The following is a 21,363-nucleotide window of genomic DNA, read 5'->3' as shown; positions in this document are numbered from 1 at the left end:
TCTAAAAATATGTATAAACGCTATGAAAAAACGTTTAAACACTATAAAAATATGTATGAAAGCTATAAAAATCTGTATTGTAAAGATACATGTAAACACTATAGAAATATGTATAAACACTAAGAAGTAAACTATAAAAATGCGTAGAAACACGATAAAGATACATATAAACACTATAAAAATATGTATAAAAACTATAAAGATGTGTATAAACACTGTACAATACATATCTACACTATAAACTACCTATAAACATAAAATACATATAAACACTATAAAGATATGTAGAAACACTACAAAAAATTTTTAACTCTATAAATACAAACACTGTGAAAATACACACAATAAATATATGTATAAAACTATAAAAGTTTGTATAAAAAATATAAAATATGTATAAACGCTATGAAAAGATGTTTAAACACTAAAAATATGTATGGAAGCTATAAAAGTCCTTATTGTAAAGATACATGTAAACACTATAGAAATACGTATAAACACTATGAAACGCAATGAAATAACTTCAGGTAATTCTCCCGTCCATCTGCCGTCTCCTTCGACACAATGCATGATGGGACATGTTGTTGATTAGTGACCATCAGCTGAACTCCATGTTTCCAGGTGCATTGTGGGATATTTTGCTGACTCTAAACAGTGTGGAGACTGATTCCAGATATGAAGTTGTGAGCAGGATGGTATTCTGTTTGTTACAGAGGAAATGTGATCTAGGACTGTTTTCTAATTCCTGTTCTGTCTGTCTGCAGGGAGATCGAATCTTCCAGCGAGCTGTTGGACTGAGCAGACCAAAGGTAAACATCATTTATACCTCCACTGATACCTGACACTCTTTCTCTGTTTTACTCACTATGTGGACAGAAGTAGGTGGAACGTTTTCAGGGTTCCTCTGCTCAGACTTTGGGGGTAAACAGTAAATCCATGGACAGTAAATGTCTGTTAACTTATTTAACAAAAATCTTTATTGACATTGAATTCTAAAAAAATATTTGAGGAACATTTCCTGAAGTCTTCAAGAACATTCAAGAGAAATCCAAAGAAGTCCACTGGACTTCTCTTGTAGATTCTTGAAGACGTTCTTCTGGTCTTTGTGTCATTTCTGAGTCACTGTGGAGTAAAAATGTGAATTTTAGAGGAACAAAAACTGGAGGTTGTGTAGAGAAACGACAGGATTGTTCAACTGGACTTGGTTCTTGAAGACTTCAGTAAGTCTTGGAGTCTTCAAGAACCTACAAAAGACTTCTCTTGTAGGTTCTTGAAGACGTTCTTGTGGTCCTTGTGTCATTTCTGAACTTTCCTGAAAATTTCATCCATATGTGTTGGTCCATTTTTGAGTAATCTTGCAAACGGACGGACGGACAATCCAACGCCGGTCGTCACAAAACTCCACCGTTCCTTGGTGGTGTAAACTGAGATCCTGATTGTGGACCTTGTTTTGCTTCCTAACATTAGTGTCAGTTGGTTCTTCTGATGTTCTTATGGCTAATCGTCACAAATCTCTGATCTACACATACATCTGGCCAGTTGTCGGTAGGTCTACTTAGAACTGCTTCCATCAGGTTTTACTGTGATGCTCCAGCTCCTACCATCTGCTGCTGTTCGTACTCCTTGTACTGACGGACCACGTCTTGAACATTCCTCTCCTCTCTAATGTTATTTTCATCTGCTCTCTGGTATCTGAACACTTGTTATTATCCCACCGTGTTCATAGCTGAGGCCAAGCCGCAGTATTTTTCTATTACTGTCGTGAATGTCACGTATTCAGCCTCAGAACGTAAATATCAAACCGGTTGTAAAAGAAAAAGCCCGGCAGGAACCCAGCGGACGGTTGGAAAGTTAAGCTGTGGTTTCAAAAATAAATGTTCTCGTACGGACTTTCTGGTCGTCCCACATTCATCAGATATCTCTCACTATTAATCACTGGCAGCCTCTCCGTGTTCTTCTTGAGTTTCATGGAAACCAAACGTCTCTCCAGCGTTTAGCCACAGCCGATTCAGTGTTTTAAATCTGTGGTTGGTGCGGACTAATTCCTGGATACTTGATCCCGAAGTGGGATCGTTTTACACAACAGGCTGCAGGGTTTAAAATAAACATACAGGATCTGTGAGTTTTTACAGGAGGAACCGTTCTTTATGGGCTCATAGAGCGGCTGCATGTTAGCAGTAGATGTTAGAAGAAAGGGTTTGAATGTTGAGAAAGATTTTTTCTATTTTACACCATTTAGATTTCTGAAAAAGTTTTACCATGGTTAACAACCAGTTCTATTGAAACAGGATGAAAACGGATGAAAGTTTTATTTCAGATAGGAACCAATCACTACCAAACCCACATGATTTCTTTTTGTTCCCGTCTTATTTTTCACTGCAGTATGAAGTCCTGCAGCTCTGATGTAGTCAAAATGGCATTTAATGTACAAAAACTGAAAATTAAAGTTGAATTTCTTCTTTTTATCTTACAAAAACTGAAGAAAAAGCTTGGAATGTCCACCATTTTTCTGAGATGTTTCACCATGCTGAATGGATCTGATTCTTGTTGATGTTTTTTGTTGTTTTTGACACATTTTTAATCATCTTGTCTGTTTGATTTTCCTTGCTGTCTAAAACTGCCCAAATTTTGGGCAAAAATTGTCCAAAATGAGCTTTCCAACGTGACAAAACTTTTCAAAAACCCTTGAAACCTGTCCAGAATGACAGTGAAACGTCTAAAAAGACTCAAAACCTGATCAAAATGACTAAAATGACCAAAACTGACTCAAAAACAATCTAAAATAATTAATTTGTCTGACGTGTCCAAAAAGCTGTAAAATGGACTTTTCCTCTGTCCTCTGCTCATCATCAGTACAAAGATGTTTCTCCATGCTGGATGGATCTCCAACTACTTCCTCCTCTGTTCTGTTTCTGATCCATGCTGACTTTATTTAATCATCCAGTAGCTTTGGCTTTACTCTCAGTCTCTCTTGTTGTCTCCTCTTGTCGTTTTGTGTCATATTTGTGTGGTTTTATGTCTTGTTTATTGTTGTTTTGTCTGCTGTCTGTCATTTTCTACTTAGGTTATGTTGTTTTTTGCCCTCATTTTTGTCATTTTGTCTCTTATTTAGGGCATGTTTTGCCTGTTTTTCGGTCATTTTCTGTCTCGTGTGTCATTTTATGTCACATTGTCTTGTGTTTTTTGTTGCTTTGTGTCTCATTTTTGTCATTTTGTGTCTCTCTGGTCATTTTCTCTCCACATACTGTAGATATTGAACTATTTCCATGTTTCAAGCCTCTGCAGACCTTTGTCGTCTCCATTTTGTGTCTCATTTTTTAATCATTTTATGCGACTTTGGGACAGTTTTATGTCTTTATTTTTACTTTGTCTTGTTTTTTTGGCCAGTCAGTGCAAACAGAAAGAAAAAGACCAGAGAGGCAAAAGTGGAGAAAAGCTGTTAAACGTGTTCTGAGATTTTCAAAATAAAACAACACAACAACAGTAGATAAAATAATAATAGAACCAAAAGTGGCGTATTAAAATAATGAAAAAAAAGAAATGGAATAAAAGAAAGTGAAGGATTAAACCATAAAGACGAGGCTAAAAATAGTAATGATAGTAATACTAACAAAGTAAAGAGTCAAACAGAATAAAATGAACAAATAACATGCAGCTCTATAAAAATAAGTGATAAGAAGTGATCTAAAAGACATAAAATCCAGATTCAGCTGTTTTCTTCCTGATTCATGAAGATTTAAACTGGTTTTATTTTGTTTGTGATTGTTTTAGCTGTATTTGGATCTGAGGGATTCCCCGCTGATCCTGAAGTCCGTTTAAAGTGTTTGAAGCAGCTCTGACCTGAGATCAGTCGCTCTGCGGGTCTCTGCCCTGTTATCAGCCTCACAGCTGCTCGTTCTGCTGATCCAGGACAGATTTAAAGCTGTGGTGAAGGAGTGGCTTCAGCGTTCAGTAAATGAGGCGGTTTGGCAGCAAACAGGAGCTAAAAACACTCCGAGTGACGTCGAATCGACACGAAGCCGACTGGAGGAGCAGAAACAGGTTTACAACGATGATTTTTAATAATAATAAAAATAGTTTAAGGTTTAAGATTCATCCCGAGGAAGACGATCCGTTTATATTTTAACCTCCAGGGAGAAAAACAACAACTTCATGGTCAGCATAAAAGTTAGAAATTTAGTAAAATCACAGAACAAAGGTGTTAATTTACATGTTGACTATAAAAAAATATTTTCAAATAAAACAATAAATAATGTCCACATTAAAATCAGTATTTTTGTAAAAATAATTTTCTTTTCCAACATGTGGCTGTAAATTGCAGTTTTACAGTCACTTCCTGTTATTTTGCAGATTTGTTTTGTTGACTTATAGATATAAAATTAATAAATAGTAAAAAAAAATGTTTATTAAAAATACTGATTTTCAAATTGAACATTATAATTTCAGCCATTGTTTTTTATTTTTGAAAGTCAACATGTAAATTCTGAATTTTTCTGTGATTTATTTTATATTTTTATCTGTAATTGAACATGTCAGAGAAACTGCTAAAACTTCCTGTTACTCTGCAGATTTTTTTGTTTTGTTGAATTATAGATAATAATTAGTATAAAAAATAAAGGAAAAAGTATACATTTTTATGCTGACCATAAAAAAAACTAGTAAATAAACTGTGTTTGAACAAATAGTAAATAATTCTTTCACAATGTTTTACCATAAAATTACTTCATTTTTACAGTATTAAAATAATTAAAACAATAAGTCTATATATTTTACAGGTGTGTGCTGTAATTTGAAATAACAATAATAATAATACATTTTATTTATGAAGCACTTTACAAGAAACTCAAAGATGCTGTACATAAGATAAAATAAACTCTTTAATTATTAACTTTCATTTTACAGGTTTTTCATGCTTTGATAAATTATTGTAAATCATATATTTTACATTTTTTGCTGTTATTTTCAGTTTTTATATTTTAGAACGTAAGAATATTTTTTTCTGCTTCATGCTGCCAGATGTTTACAGTTTTTTTGTTTTTTGTTTGTTTATTTTTTTACAGTTTATAATTCGGCCTAATGGAAGCATAAACAGACTAAAGTCAAAGTGAAACTTATGATTATTATTTCTACATGTGTAGAACGTTCAGAGAATTCTGTCCCACAGAGTACAAAAATCAAAATCTAAATATAAATAGAGAGCAAACAGGTCCTCAGAACTGTATCTGCAGCAGAATAACAGCAGAAGATAAGCATGTTTTCTTCTTTTAGAATATATTTTTAATCCTGAAATCAGAAGAAGCTAACTTGAACCACCCTGAATTGGTTCTGTTGGTTTCTGTCTGAAATATTTCTGCCTCCAGTCGGACAATAGAAAGAACTTCCTGCTGCAGAAAAAATAGATTCAGAGCTGCAGCGGCTTCAGGGTCAGATTTCAGCAGCTGAGGGCCAAAGAAATACAGAATAAACCAAAGAAATACAGAATAAACCAGAGAAATACAGAATAAACCAAAGAAATACAGAATAAACCAAAGAAATACAGAATAAACCAGAGAAATACAGAATAAACCAGAGAAATACAGAATAAACAAGAGAAATACAGAATAAACCAGAGAAATACAGAATAAACCAGAGAAATACAGAATAAACCAAAGAAATACAGAATAAACCAAAGAAATACAGAATAAACCAGAGAAATACAGAATAAACCAGAGAAATACAGAATAAACCAAAGAAATACAGAATAAACCAAATAAATACAGAATAAACCAGAGAAATACAGAATAAACCAAAGAAATACAGAATAAACCAGAGAAATACAGAATAAACCAGAGAAATACAGAATAAACCAAAGAAATACAGAATAAACCAAAGAAATACAGAATAAACCAGAGAAATACAGAATAAACCAAAGAAATACAGAATAAACCAGAGAAATACAGAATAAACCAGAGAAATACAGAATAAACCAAATAAATACAGAATAAACCAAATAAATACAGAATAAACCAGAGAAATACAGAATAAACCAAAGAAATACAGAATAAACCAGAGAAATACAGAATAAACCAGAGAAATACAGAATAAACCAAAGAAATACAGAATAAACCAAATAAATACAGAATAAACCAAAGAAATACAGAATAAACCAGAGAAATACAGAATAAACCAAAGAAATACAGAATAAACCAAAGAAATACAGAATAAACCAAAGAAATACAGAATAAACCAGAGAAATACAGAATAAACCAGAGAAATACAGAATAAACCAAAGAAATACAGAATAAACCAGAGAAATACAGAATAAACCAAAGAAATACAGAATAAACCAGAGAAATACAGAATAAACCAAAGAAATACAGAATAAACCAAAGAAATACAGAATAAACCAGAGAAATACAGAATAAACCAAAGAAATACAGAATAAACCAGAGAAATACAGAATAAACCAGAGAAATACAGAATAAACCAGAGAAATACAGAATAAACCAGAGAAATACAGAATAAACCAAATAAATACAGAATAAACCAGAGAAATACAGAATAAACCAGAGAAATACAGAATAAACCAAAGAAATACAGAATAAACCAGAGAAATACAGAATAAACCAAAGAAATACAGAATAAACCAGAGAAATACAGAATAAACCAGAGAAATACAGAAATACGGAATAAACCAGAGAAATACAGAATAAACCAGAGAAATCCACAACAAACGAGGACACATTTACAAGAAGAAAAGGGCAAACTGTAAAAACCAAAATGTCCACACCAAAAATATATATTTCAACACATTTATTTTTATTGATAATAATTTGCTCTTTTACAACATGTGACTTTAAAATTACGCAGTTTTGTTTTTGTTTTGCTGAATTATCGATAAAAATCACAGAAAATTATTAATAATAACAAAGAATAATAGAAAAAATGTATAAAAATGTTATCTTTATTTACAAAAAATAAAGTTCAAACTGTAAAACAATATTTTAACAAATAGTTTAGTTTCTTTCATTACTTTATTTCTTATGGTATTTAAACAAAAAATATAAATAATAATCATTATTATTTTTACAGATATTTGCCGTTATTTAAAAGGAAATCAAGATGTCATTTTACAGATTTTTACTGTTTTGATAAATTACAGTGAATACATTGTAAAATCAGTCAAAAAATATTTACTATTTGACATTTCTTTTCCAATGTGTGTCTGTAAAATGACAGTTTTATCGTGTTTAAATCGGTTTAAAATGTCCTTAGATGTCAGATATTTGCTGCTGTTGTCATCCCTCATACAGCTTTTGAACATTATATGTTTTTATGTGTTTATAATATTTATAATGTTGTATTTTCCGGTTTATTCTCCACAGTTTTTATCAGTAGAATCCTGCTAGAGCAGCTCTCTGGAACAATCTGCTGACAGGAAATGATGTCATTCTGCTGCAGGTCCCAGGGGAAGTGATGTCATGTTGTTTAGCTCAGCAGCTGGTTTCCTGTGTTCTGATACGACACAGAACAGACTGAGAACTGTACCGGTTCATTTATTGACTCTTTATGATTGTTCTTGTTCATTTCTCACCATTTTATGTCACATTTGAGACATTTTGTATCTTTTAACTTCTCTTTGCTGCCATTTTATGTCCTTGTAGTTATTTTTTTGTTCAAATTTGGTCATTTGGCGTCTCTTATTGTTTTTTTCATCACATTTGGGGCATTTTGTGTCTTCTAGTTAATTGTTGCGTCTTTTTCTGGTCATTTTCCGTCTGTTTATGGCTATTTTTGCCCCAATTTGGTGTTTTTGTGTGTCATATTGTTAATTTTTTGTCTTTTTATGTTTGTTCTTGTTCAGTTGTGATGATTTTGTGTCATATTTAAGACATTTTGTGTCTTTTTATTTCTCTTTGCTGCCATTTTCTCTCTTTGTGGTTGATTTGTTTGTACCATTGTGGTCATTTTACATCTCTTAACGGTTGGTTTTGTCCCAGTTTGGTGTTTTTGTGTGTCATATTGTTCCTTTTTTTGTCCTTTTATATTTGTTTTTGTTCAGTTGTGATCATTTTGTGTCACATTTCGGACATTTTATCTCCTTGTTGTTGATTACTTTGTCCCATTTTGTGTCTCTCTTGGTTAATTGTTGCATCTTTTTGTGGACATCGTTGCCCCATTTTGGTCATTTTGTGTCTCATGTTATGAAAATCAGAGTTTTTTTAGACTGAAGATACAGAAAAACTTTCATACTCAAGTCAGCGGTTGATTTTCTTGTTCCATTGTGGTCATTTTCCATCTTTTTACGGTTATTTTTGTCCCAGTTTGGTCTTTTCGTGTCTCATATTGTTAATTATTTATCTCTTTGTGTTTGTTCTTGTTCAGTTGGGATCATTTATATCAGATTTGGGACATTTTGTGTCTTTGTGGTTGAATTTTTTGCCCCAGTTTTGTGTCTCGTGTTGTTCATTTTGTAAAGTTTACACTTGACTTTTTGAAGAAAATGCAGAAACACCATCGACTTCTTTGACGTCAGTTAGTTTGACTACCGGTAGACGTTGATTAAATCAGATAGTCTCTTTCATGTTGGACCAGTTTAAAGTTATTAAAGCTCAAAGGTGTTTGCAGCTTGTCTGTTGAATATGAACCCTATGAGCCTGCTGATGTAGAGACTGATGAGAACAAATGAAACAACCAGTCGACTAGTTCAGGACATCTTTAGTTTTAGCTGTGACTGAGAAAGTCAAGGCAGCGACGGTTTTCCAGACTCTTCCTTCCAGAATTAATTCGTTGGACTCTCTGACACCCGATGAACGTCTCGTTTCTTCTGGATGTGGTCAGCGTTGGTGGTGTGTTTCTGAATACGTTCCCCTGTGGTTTCCTCCTGAGATCTTTAGAGTTCCTGTTGGTCTGAAGCCTGCTGGTTTCTACCTGATAATCCACGGATAAACAGCATGGAGGGAAGAGTTTCACTGTCGGACCTGGCAGAGCTTCACACACACACAGTAACACACAGTAACACACTAATTGCTGTCTCGGTGTGAGTTTCTGGACTAATTGTCCTTCTGGTGAGACTCAAACACTCTGATTCTGTGTTTCTTTACTGAGACTCATGAAGGACCACATTCAAATCAAACTTTATTTGGTTTGTTTGATTAAAAAAAAAGATCAAACTTTATTAATCCTGAAGGAAATTCTTTGTCTGGATGTCGCTCAGAAATAAACAAAATGACAGAACATAAGAAATGCAGTGAATAGAAAGTAAAAAAGCTGGTAATCATACTGAGGTATTAAATAATCACACATGACGAGGAAACATTGAACCTGGAATCAGTATGATATGAAGAAGATGATGAAGAAGAAGAAGACAAATTAGATAAAGACTAAAAAGATGAAGATGAATTAATGAAGATGAAAAAATAAAGAAGACAAAGAAGATGAAGATAAAGTTGAAAAAGAAGATGAAGAGGATAAAGATAAAGATGAAGACGAAGATGAAGAAGAAGAAAATAAAGAAGACGAAGAAGATGAAGATGATGAAGAAGATGAAGACGAAGAAGACAAAAGAGATGAAGAAAAAGAAGACAAAAAAGACGAAGATGAAGAATAAGATGAAGAAGATGAAGAAAATAAAGAAGACAAAGAGGAAGAAAATAAAAAGACAAAGAAGATGAAGATGAACGAAGAAGAAGACAAAAGAGATGAAGAGAAAGACGACAAAGATGAAGAATTTGAAGAAGACAAAGAAAATGAAGATGTTGAAAAAGAAGACAAAATAGAAGATGAAGAAAAGTTCTTGTTTTTCAGCTGTAACACCTTCAGGAAAAAATCTGATTCAGAAAATGGAAAAAAACAAACAGCAGATTCTTCAAAAACCAACAGTAGATGTAATAACATGTGCTTCTGAGGATGTTAACAGTACATAAATGTGATTCTGAGGAGTATTGTTTTGAGGATCTGAGGCTTCATCCTGATGAGTTCTTTAGTTTGTGTGAAACGTCTGAAAACTTCCAACTGGATTCATTTTCCTCTGATTTATAGCTTCAGTCCACAAAAACCAACAAGCTAAAATAGAGAGTTACTGTGTCCTGATTTAGAGCCGTGGGAATGGACCACATCTGAAGATCCTCTTCTTCTTCTGCTTCTTCCTGTAGTTTAGTGGCAGCAGACCAGTGAGGCTGAATGTGGGAAACTGGGATGTTCCCAGAACAGTTCCTGATGTGAGGGAACCGAAGCAGCAGATGTTGGAGGAGGAACACATTTCTAGTAACTCTGCTCTTGTTTCTGTCCTTCCTGGTCGTCTTCTCTCCATGTCTCCTCTAATTTACTGTTTTCTCTGTGGAGGAACTGACTTTGGAGGATGAATCTGAAGGTGATCGGGTCACACAGTTTGGAGTTTCTGTCATTTAAGACGAGTTTGAGTCATTTTGGACATTTTGTTGAGTCATTTTTGATCATTTTTTGGATCATTTTCACCAATTCATGGGTCATTTTTGAGTCATTTTAACTGATTTTTGAGTCTTCTTGGACAAACTATCAAACTAAATGACCTGAGAGTCTTCATAATGGTTGTACAGGGTTTAATCCTCCATCGCGTTTAGTTTCCAAAACCTCAGACTCACCACAAACAAACCAACAGATGAATATACATGAGATCATGTCAGACATTTAGAAGTTTATGTCATTGAGGAGTCAAGTTTTGGACATTTGTTGAGATGTTTTTGACACTTTTGGGACATTTTTGATGATTTTTAACTGATTTCTGACAAACTATGAAGCTGAAATAACCAGAGAGTATTACTAATGGTGGATTAGGTGGACGAGGTGGATAGACAGCTATCTGTTGGTGTTTTCATGTTTAGTCTCAGTCTGATAAACTTTCCAACAAAAATCATTCTTTGTTTAACCTGGAGGAATAAAACACCAGCAGCAGAGTCTAGTTGTTGTAAAGTAACATCAAATTTAGATCAGTTCTTCTCTATTTGTGGAAGCGTCTCTACCTCATGACTCACTGCTTTCTAGAATCGTCCATGTGGTCGACAGGCGGCCCAGTGATGAAGGTTCAGTATCTCAATATGTGCAGCAGATTTCTGATGGTTTAATGATAAATTATCTACTTTTCCTCCTTGTCTCCTCTTTATTTAGATCAGATGTAACCTCATGTCACTGCTCAGAGACCATTAAAACAGTTTAGCATTTATATATTATAGACAAACTGAAAGAAATCCTCCTCTCAGCTCATTAAAAATGGACGGAAATGACTCCATTAATGGAAGATATTTATGTAAAAATGAGATGTTGTGGAAGCTTTTCGCCCCATCAAACAGTTTTATCTTGATTTCCTCAATCTCTGCAACAATGGATACTCACATAGATGGAAATAAACCTTTAAACAGACCAAGAGTTTAAGTTCTACAAGAAGTTTCCATCAAGGTTTCCTGGAATCAGCTGTTAAACTCACGAACCACCAGACAGGAAGTGACCTCTGACCTTCACCGTGGTAAATATGAAGGCTAACAGCTGCTGAGTGACTGAGAGCTATTCTTAAAGGGAAACTATTCCAGGATCCTGGAGTCAATCAGGGACAAGAAACTTCTTCCTGCAGCCAATCAGACATCGGCTGCACCTGATTGGACGATGGCCTTACCCTCACTGATTGATCGACTCATTGGGATCAATAACTGTTCTCTGTTCTGTTAATCTTTCTATCTTTCAATCTCTGATAATAATATATATTATATATTTATATATTTATAGTTTTAAATCAGTTTTTGACTCATTTTAACAGATTTTTGAGTCGTATAGGCACTTTATTGTCATTGTGGTCAAAGTTTAGCCCCTTATGGATTATTTTTGAGTCATTTTTGGTCCAACCATGGGAGTAAAATGTCCGGAGAGTCATTATAACGGTGGACGTGGTGATCCACATGTAGCTGAACTTTGGAATTATTGTGGACAAAGTTTAGGTCAGTTTTAACTAATTTTACCAGACTTTTGATTCAATTTGGACAATTTCTGATTCAGTTTTGGACAGAATAGATAAATATGTGAGTAATTAGGTCAGATATTTTGGAGTGTCTGTCATTTTGGACAAGTTTTGAGTCAAGTTTTGAGACAGATTTTTGGCAATTTTGAAGTCTATTTCGGTTCGACCATTAAAATGGAGATATCTAGTGCAAGTAGAAAAGTGTCTGTTTCAGTGTCATTTCGAAACATTTTTGGATCACTTTTAACTCGTTTTAACAGATTTTTGAGTCAGTGTTGGACAGTTCATTGTCATTGTGGACAAAGTTTATCTCATTTTGGGTGATTTTTGAGGTCTTTTTGGACCAACCATCGAACTGAAATGACCTGAGAGTCTTCACATTTAGCTGTTGAGTTTCCAAACCGCAGATTCTCATGAAAACAAACCTGCAGATAAATATAGAGGTGATCAGTCTGGATGTTTTACAGTTTCTGTCATTTAGTTATGAGTCATTTTAGACTTTTGTGGAGGCATTTTTGATGCTTTTTAACAGGTCTGAACAGGGTCAGTTTTGGCTACAAAGCGGTGGCTGAATCCTCAGTGATCAGGTCAGACAGCAGGGATCTGGATGGAGATCTCTACAGGTTCTGTTCCAGGCAGCTGCTTCCCTTCAGACAGACTGAAAACACAAAATGAATCATGTACAAATCTGGTTTTCATAAAGCTGCAGGGAGATCGTTCTGCTCGGTGAAGTTATTTTGACCCTCAGAGACGTGTTGATGCAGCTGAAATAAAACGACTTCACATCAGCTGCTTCTGCAGCAAATCAGGAAACTGCAGCAACAGATTTACTGTTTGTTGTGTCACTCTGACTGATTAAAATGGAGGAGAGATGGAGGGAAGGATGAAGAGGAGGAGGAGGAGGAGGAGTGGAATAGATGAAGAGGAGGAGGATGAATAAAGAGGACAGAATGCTGAGAGGTGGAGGACTGGAGGATGATTGTATGTTTCAGTCTGACAGACAGGAGGAGGAAAGTAATTACTGTTTACTTTGGACACACAACAACACACAGTAACACACAATAACACACTATAACACAACTACACACCGGTCTGAGCTGCTGTCTCAGCTATTTGACAGACTTCTGCTGTGATTCTCAGTTAATGCTGAACTTTAGAGGAATAAAACACAACTTTAGTGGTTTAAAACTCAACTTTAATGGAATAAAACACGACTTTAATGGCATAAAACAGAACTTTAATGATATAAAACAGAATTTTAATGGTTTAGATCAGAACTTTAATGGTATAAAACAGAACATAAAATATATTAAACAGAACTTTAATATTATAAAACAGAACTTTAATGGATTAAAACAGAATTTTATTGATAAATCAGAACTTTAATGGTACAAAACAGGAACTTCTTGTTGTCTTCAGAGTCTAAATGTCTTCCAGATTCCATGAATCCACAGAGGAGGTCTGAGGAAAGTTCCTGCCTGCAGCAGATTTTTCATGTGACGAGAACTTCTACCAGCAAAATAAAAGCCTCTGACTGTTTGACTCAGTTTGTCCTGATGTAAACTAAAGCTAACCGCTAGTTAATGACCAGCTAACAGGAACATTAAACCTTTACTTTATCAGTAGATGTTCTAAAAGTTCCTCAGAGTTAATGCACCAACAGAACCAGCTGATCAGAGCAGCTGGACATATTCATGTGGTTTATGAAAAGACAGCTGATTTCATTACTTTTCATGATGGTTTTTTCCTCAAGTTGTTTGGTGATATTGAGTGTTTTTGTGTCGATCTCACCTCTTTTTTGGGGTGATTTAGGGTCTTTTTGTAGTGATTTCATGGTTGTTTTTGTTCCATTTTGCTTGTTTTCTGTCACATCTCTCACATTCATGGCTGATTTTCATCTCTTACTTACCTTTTGTCTCTTTGTGGTGATTTTTTTTGTTCCATTTTGTCAATTTGTGTCTTATGTTGTTAATTTTGTCTTTCTTTGTGGTCATTTTGCATCTCTTTGTGGTTAATTTTGTCCCAGTTTGGTCATTTAGTGAACCATAGCTTGAATTTTGTTGGTAAAGTTGCCACTTGACTTTTTTTATCCGTCCATCTGAACAGAATGCAGAAACACTGACAGCTTCTCTGACATGTTGTCATTTAGTTTGGAGGCAATTCAGAGTAAACGTTCAGGTCAAGAAGTCAGACTGAACAGCCTCTATCAGGCTGGAAGTCCAAAACTCCACACTGCATGTCTATAAACAGGTGGAAGATGTGGATAGAATCTAATATCTGGGGTGTCTTTGGAGACTTTTTTCAGACATTTATGAGGTTATCTGTTTAAAGAGAGTAGTATTGATTAAATCAGTGAGTAGTTCTGGAGGTAATGGATGAACTTCTTGCTGCCGTCGATCTGCTTTGACCTTTTAGCTCTGAGAATGTTTTTCTGGCTTCACTCGAATCAGATGAAGCTTCATCTGAATCTCATTTAAATTTCCTGAACGATCGACGGAGAAAAGGTTCGTTTGTTGGTCGAACCTTCGGCAGATTGTGGCACGAGAGCGCAGCTGTGAGAGTTTTCACAATGATCCTCCAGTCCCACAGCGACACACACACACAGCGACACACACACACACACACACACGCAGTAACACACACACGTGTGTGTGTGTGCCCATGTTTTTGCTACATTGTGGGGACCAAATGTCCCCACAACTGTAGGAAAACCGAAAACTATGTCACTTGTGGGGACCTCATTTTGGTCCCCACAAGTTTAAACAGTGTTTTCTTGGTCATGTTGTTGTGACTGAAAAAAGTAAAAGTGCAAAAACGTTTCTTTAGGGTTAGCCATTGTTTTGGTCTGGGTTAGGGGTTAGATATGAATGGGAGTCAATGGTATGTCCCCACAATGATAGCAACACACACACACACACACACACACACACACACACACACACACACACACACACACACACACACACCCTCCAGTCTAAATGACAGACTTTGCAAACCACAGGGATCTAATTGTAGCGTCGCTCCTCACGGTGTGTGTGTGTGTGTGTGTGTGTGTGTGTGTGTGTGTGTGTGTGTGTGTGTGTGTGTGTGTGTGTGTGTGTGTGTGTGTGTGTGTGTGTGTGTGTGTGTGTGTGTGTGTGTGTGTGTGTTGGCTAGCTCCAGCTCCCCAGAGGGGGGCAACGGCTGAGCAGCTACCCAGGAATAGATCCCTGATCTGTGGGCGAGGCTGTGGGGTCGTCTGGGTGGAGGACAGACACTCTGGGACTGAATGAGAGAAACAAGGAGATCAATCGATCAGATTATTGATCAGGAAGTAAAGAAGACTAGAAATTAACTAATGAAACCACATCAGTAGAAATGTTTGGGCCGGCTGATATCCGGAGAATCAGTTTTTCTCTCAGGCTAATGAGGATTTAATGATGAGGAGTTAATTACTGATGGAATAAATCTGTGTATGTGAGTAAATCATTAAAATGTTCTTTTATAGTCAGACAGAAGATGTCTTTTGATATTTAGAGAGTCTAAAATGACAAAGTGATGAGATTTACTTTCTTGTTACGAGCTAAATAAGATCGATACCGCTCTCATGTCTGAGACGACAGCCGCTTAGCTTAGCTTAGCTTAGCATCGTAAATAAAGTGAAAACTGGTTCTTCCCACCGTTTACAGAATTAGCCTCCAGCTGGCTAATTAACTCGTCATATTTAATTAGTTTAATCCATAAAAACACCGTGAGGCTGAACAGCTCAAGTAGGTCACAGCTCCGACCAAAAACAACAAAATAACTTAAACTTGTTTCATTTCACTGATTAACCCTCCTGTTGTCCTCATTTACCAGCACCAAAAATACTGTTTCTTTGTCTGAAAAAAAATCTCCAAATTTCTGCAAATTTGCAAAATCTTCAGGAAGAAAATTCCAATAATTCCTTAAAACTTTCCTTTTAAAAAAAAAAAATCCCAAATTTGGCATGAAAATTCTTGTAAATATTTTTAAATGAGTAAAATCTTCCAAAAAAATCCTAAAAATATCTAAAGTGATTCCATATCTGTCAGTAAAACTTCTATCTTCTTTAAGAACATTCACATAAAAATTCAACCAAAATCCAGTGAAATTTGATGGATTTTGGTTGATTTTTATGTTATTAAAGAAATAATTTTAACATTTCTTTTTTTCACCAAAAAGTCTTCAAAGATTTCCCAAAACTGTTGAAAATGTGGACATCAGAAGCTTCACTGTGAAATTTTATTTTATTTTTTTCCACATTTTCAAACTTTAAAATGGGTCAGTTTGACCCGCAGGACGAAAGGGGGGTTAAATTATTTCCACCGTGTTAATGAGACGCTGTGTGTTTGTCACGTATGCTAAGCTAAACTAGACATCTGCTAACTCCAGCTAAATTAAAAACTTACTCATACATGCACGTCTGTGTCTATAAATATCTAAAACTGTACATTATTTTCATTTTTCTTTCATCCTTTCTAAAGTAATCTACTCGTGCAGTGAAGCTCTGCTCCCAGAGCTCCTGCAGCAGATATACAGCTACATGGAAGTCTCTTCATGTTCATACGTCAACCTATACTTTGTTTTAGGGAAAAGGAAGCGGTTGTAGGGGTATAAGTGTAGCATATAAGATGGTGGTGGTAGAATGAGATGTTTTTGGCTCTAAAACTGGAGAATGATCTCTGAGCTGTTGGACAACTTAAATGCAATCAGGCCACAGTTCAGGTGGGTTTCTCTGAATGTTCTCCTCAGATTCCTCAGGATGTTACAGTAGAACTCAGCGTTGACCATCCACCTCATGAATGCTGAATCAAACAGTGAACAGTCTGCAGCTCTTCTGGTGTTAAGCTGCTGTTTCTCCTCCTGATGGTAGCAGCAGAACCTCCTCTGGTTGAAGGTTGGACCTTCCAGATTTATTTCATCTCAAGAACTGTCCCTATAAAACGATTTCCAGACCTGTTTTCAGGAGAGAGAAAGTTCTTCCTCCAGTGTCAGAGCTTCTGATCAATCAGCGTTTGTCTCAGCACTAACTGGTTGAACTCAGAGAGGAGAAGAAGTCCAACTGGAACATCTCTGAAGACATCTGGAGTGTGCAGATGCATCTTCTGCAGCTTGATAAATCATGCTATTATTATACATAATTATGATTTATAGAAGTACATTTTATTTTTCAAAAGTGATGTTTTTCTCAAACCCAAACTGAAGCAAAATTCTGGATCTCCAAAACAAACCATGAAACTTTACGTAAAACATTAGAAACCGTAAAAGATCTCAGAACACTGATTTAGATGAATAATTTCCAAAGTCTAGTTTCTACTGTCCAGTCTTCCAGAGCTTCAAGGTTCCACAGATGGATGGTTTAGGCCAGGGGTCGGCAACCCGCGGCTCTTTCAGCCCTCTGTTGTGGCTCCCTGTAACTTTGGAAAATACACTGTTCTGCCTTTCAGGCGTGTTTCAATGCATTTTAATATAGAGAATTTTATTGTGAAATTACCGCTCTTACTTTGACGTGTCACTCCACCGGATGTGCTGTGTCCTGTGACATGAGAGCGCAAAGCTGATGCAGAGAGACAACACAGAGCTTCAGATTCCCACACGTTTCATGCCTTTTTTTTGTTTTACTCCTGGAGAAGCAACGCCTGTAGTTTCACATCGTTTTGTACTCAAGAATGTCAGCCTGTATATTAAAGCTCCACTCCAAGAAAGACACGTCTGGTCTTTGAGTCAAAAGTACTCATGATAGGGTAATACACGTTACTCGCAAGAACACGGCAGCAGGTCAGAGAGTCAGAGGAGTGTCGTCTTGGAAAATAGGGCAGCGACTTACCGGAGAAAAGTTACTAGCTTAAGATAAATATATTTTACAAGTTAAATAGACATTCGCAAAATATTGATTAACAAGGGCATAGAGGTAAAAAAAAAAAAAAAAAGCGATTTATGCAGTGTTGTCTTCATTTTAAATGCTAAAAGGATTTTGTGGCTCCCGGTGTTTTCTTATCTGTGGGAAACGGGTCGAAATGGCTCTTTGAGTGTTAAAGGTTGCCGACCCCTGGTTTAGATGTTATCCACCGACTTTCCAGTCATTTCAATGGGGATTTTTAACAGTTTTTTATGAATTTCGTATTTTGCATTTTTAAACTGTATGAAAAGTGCTATATAAATAAAGTTTGATTTGATTTGATGAATTTCGTAAAAACTGTACGAGTCTCTACCAAAAGTCAGATCACACCATTCCTGATCGAGATGCACGTTCTGTTCTATAATTTATGAGCTTTCTTAAAGCTGTGGGATAAGCTCGTCTCAATGTTACCATGCTAATGATCGATCATGTAGATCATGTTCATTAGTGCAGAGTAGTGGTGCAACGGATCATCATTGATCCGTGATCTGTTCGGATCGACGTCATCGGTTCGGCACACACATGGCCCGCGGATCGATTTCTGAAAATAAATAAATAAATAAATAAAATTGTGCTCTGTCCGCATGCAGCTTGTGGCGAGTGGAGAAAGGAAGAGAGCAGACATGGCGAGTAGGGCTGGCCCGAATAGTGGTTTCTGGCCTCCGAATATTCGGGCCCTATTAAAGACGAATATCCGAATATTCGTTCCGTCCCGTAACGTTGGGGGAGCGGGAGTGGGGGCTTGTGGTGGAGATGGCCGGGGGGCGGCGGCGGCGGCGGGGGCTGCTGCTTGTGGCGGAAACGGCCCAAATATTCGGATCCCTTTGTCTGGTCTCGGGTCCAAATTTTACCTTTGTTTTGTCTTCAGTTAAACTGAAGAATTCCCAAGCAGCGGAGCTCTTCAGCATCTTGTCTTGTGTTTATGCAACGAAGTGAAGCGTGACGTCAGAGTCTGCAGCAACCCGGACATTCGGTTGGTGGTAACAAACATGAATGGAGGAGCCGAAATGAGCCGAACACGACGGGATGAGCCAAGTGGGCCGAAGGCGAAGGGAAGAGCTCCGAATATTTTCGTCTGGGGGGAGGAAGGGGTGATCACATAGACATATGTGTATATGTTACAGACATGCTGATCCGAAAAATGATCCGATCCATGACTCTTGATCCCAGGACCGATCCGATCCGTGAGTTTAGTAATCCGTTGCACCACTAGTGCAGAGTCATCGGCATATCGGTTATTTAGATTCTTTGGAGTCTTTGCTGCTTGGTTTTAGGTTCTCAGCAGGATCAATTAGTTCTCACCACATCGTTCTGTTTCCTACATAATCTGTAGTTCTGTCCTGTAGCTCCTGTCCATCTCTGATTGGTTATTATCTGTTGGATCCGGCTGAACGGTCCAATCAGGACGTCGCTCCTGTAAACACTGGCGCCACCTCCAGTTCCTGCTGTAAAAATTGTCCTGCTGAAGTTTGATTTCTGCTCCAGTTTGAGTTCCTTCTGTAAAACCCCAGATGTGACAGAAACATCTGGAATCTGATCCTGATGTTGATGACATCATCAGGTCACGTGACTCGTTGAACATCTTTCCTCCAAACACGTCAGACTTCTGCTTAAAAAATGAGTTGGTTGTTTTTAGTGGATCTTTTCTTCGCTGATTGATCTCTGTTTGGTTCCAGCAACTTGTTTTTACTTTGCTGAGCTCGTAAGCGGAGGAAAAATCATTTGGTTGTCAGAAGAATCCAGCAGCTATTGTTGGAAAAGCAGCTTGTTGTGGTCATTAATCAGACAGGATGCGATGATGGACTGATCTGTAACCTTTCCCCTGCTTCACTCTGCAGCTTCTGTTGTTGTAAATCCAGTTTATGATCAGTATTTTTAGAACAAACTGCCGCTAAAGGCTCAGAAAAACGGCTCTTTTTAAAAAAATATTCTTGTCCTACTCTGACAATTAAACAGAAATGGGAGGAAGATCTAAATATCTCAATTAGGGATGATATCTGGCAGAGAGCATTGAGCGACATTCATCATTGTTCTGTGAACTCAAGACTTCAGACCATTCAGTATAAAGTAGTTTTCAGATTGCACTACTCAAAAGTGAAGCTGCATAAGTTTTTTTCCACAGACATCACCCTTATGTGAAAGGTGTAAGATTATGGACAGTACATTGGCACATCAATTTTGGCTTTGCCCAAGGATTCGAGATTTTTGGGTCGCAATATTTGAATGGTTTTCCCCAGCGTTTAAAATCACTATTAACCCTGACCCTGAAACGGCTCTTTTGGGCTTCTCAGAAGTATTGCAATCACTGGGTCACGATGTGACTTCACTGATTGCATACGGTATGGTCATAGCTAAAAGGTGCATCCTGAGACTATGGAGGGCAGATGTCCCACCTCAGTTTGAAGCCTGGCTTAGAGAATTTGTGGGAGTGCTGCACATTGAAAAACTGAGATTTGAATATCGGGTAATCCCAAAAATTTATGATGTATGGAAACCAATTTTAGATAAATTGAAACTATAATGTACCCCTATACTTTTTTGTGAACTTGGTGATAATTTGATCTACAATATGTGGACTGTGGTATTGGTTTGAGCACTACACTTTGTGCTGTTCTTGGTGTTGTTTTTGAATGTGTTTTTTTGTTTTTTACTTGTTTGTATTGTATGTAAGTCAAGTCATAATTTAAGTATTTTTCATTATAATTAATTGTAATTGTTACTGTTTTGTGTAAAAATTGAAAAAGTTAATAAATAAAATTGGGGGAAAAAGAAAAGAAAAGCGGCTCCAGCTTCTATAGTCTGTGTGTGTTTGTATTTCTAAATGTGTTTCTGTTGGTTTTACTCATTAAAAACACAAAAGAGACCAACAAGTGTCTGAATATTCAGTGTTTACTGCATTAAAATGCAGATTTACTCTTTAAAAAGTACTAAGAAGTAAAGTAACCAACACGACAAGTTAGAAATACTCTCTTACAAGTAAACACCCTGCTTTAAATACAACTTCACAGTAGTTGTTGAGCAGAATGACCTGTTTGCGTTTTTATTGTATTACTAGGATTATATTTATTGATGCGTTCATGCTGGAAAAGAAAAATGTGATTGTAATGAGTTTATTTGCTGCTGGAGATCTGTGATCTAATAATGATAATACAGCAGATTATGTGGTTTATTGTGTTATTAAAAAGAACCTTCAAAATAACTGAATTCAGTAAATAAATGTAGTGAAGAAGAAGAAAGCAGCAGAAGAGTAGAAGTAGAAAGTTTTACTGATATTAAAGAATCTCTAGAAGATTTTTAAAGAATTACAGAAAGATTTTGAAAACAAATCAAGTAAACAGCAAAGTAGAAAACCCAAAGAATTAATAAAAAGTAGTACACATATCTGCAGGAATGTGCATGTTTTAGCCTATATTTAAATTATTTATTGGAACATATCACCTATATAGTAACCTCTGATGCCTTTTTTCTTTCAGCGTTTAGTTTTATTATTTTATCTTTT

The 21,363-nt window shown here is 36.2% G+C and overlaps 1 protein-coding gene across 1 annotated transcript in view; it reads left to right on the top strand.

The window, feature by feature from the left end:
* The window catches only part of LOC110964288 (ras-associated and pleckstrin homology domains-containing protein 1-like), a 72,826-nt gene that overhangs the window by 479 nt on the left and 50,984 nt on the right, over window positions 1–21,363 (top strand). The window contains 1 exon segment of the mRNA XM_051958674.1: window positions 765–809. The gene's annotated coding sequence lies outside the window, so the exon portion shown is untranslated.

The sequence above is a fragment of the Acanthochromis polyacanthus genome, chromosome 14 (assembly GCF_021347895.1).
Source record: "Acanthochromis polyacanthus isolate Apoly-LR-REF ecotype Palm Island chromosome 14, KAUST_Apoly_ChrSc, whole genome shotgun sequence".
In the NCBI taxonomy this organism is placed as follows: Eukaryota; Metazoa; Chordata; class Actinopteri; family Pomacentridae; genus Acanthochromis; species Acanthochromis polyacanthus.
This window is presented reverse-complemented; position numbering and strand designations above follow the sequence as displayed.